This window comes from Orycteropus afer, unplaced genomic scaffold, assembly GCF_000298275.1.
Source record: "Orycteropus afer afer isolate SDZICR_OR568_19922 unplaced genomic scaffold, OryAfe1.0 scaffold00219, whole genome shotgun sequence".
In the NCBI taxonomy this organism is placed as follows: Eukaryota; Metazoa; Chordata; class Mammalia; order Tubulidentata; family Orycteropodidae; genus Orycteropus; species Orycteropus afer.
The window spans coordinates 3,780,866-3,781,808 of NW_006921806.1; positions in this window are offsets into that span (position 1 = coordinate 3,780,866).

The following is a 943-nucleotide window of genomic DNA, read 5'->3' on the forward strand; positions in this document are numbered from 1 at the left end:
ATAGAATTCTTGGTTGGAAGTTCTTTTCCTTCAGTGTTTCATATATGCCCTCTCATTTTCTTCTTGCCTGTGTGTTTTCTGCTGAGTAATCAGAACTTAGTCTATTGCTTGTCCATTGTAAGTGACATTTCTTTTTTTCTGAGCTGCTTGAAAGATTATTTCTTTGTCTTTGGTTTTGGAGAATTTGATTATGATATGACCTGGTGATTTTCTCTTGGGATCTATCCTGTATGGGGTTCATTGAGCTTCTTGGACAGATATCTTTTCTTCCATCATGATATAGGGAAATTTTCTGTTAACAAGTTTTCCACAATTTTCTTTGTGTTTATTTTTTTATTTTGCCTCCTCTTATTCTGGTACTCCAATGAGGCATATGTTGTTTCTTTTCATGTCATCCCATATATAACTCTCAGTTTCTCTTCACTTCTCTTAAATGTTTGATCTGATTTTTCTTCATACAGGCTGGTGTCAAGGGATTTATATGCTACTTGGGAAATGCATTCTTCAGTCAGTTTTAGTCCACTTTTTTGTCTTTCCACTGTGTCATCTAGCTCTGTAATTTTAGTGTTCATCTGGATTTCTAATTGCTGTTTTTGTAGGAGTTATGATTTTGTGTTTATCTTGTTATTTTGTTCTTGAATGGTTTCCCTGAATTCTTCCAGGATACTGTCTTGTGTTCTCCTTGATTCTGTTTGTGATTTCCTTGAGCTCTTGTGGAGTTCTATATACATATCTTCTAAATTCCTTCTCAGATAATTCTGTTGCCTGTTCTTCATCCATGATAGATAAAGCCTTAGCCTGGGGTTTTATTTCTATTGTCTTGTCCTGTTTTTGTTTGTTTGATTGGAGGTTGTCTGTTGTTTTGTAGACATTTTGAAGTGTTGTCTTTTTAACTATTAGTTATGTATTGATTTGTTTCACCCTGATTTTATGTTTAGATATA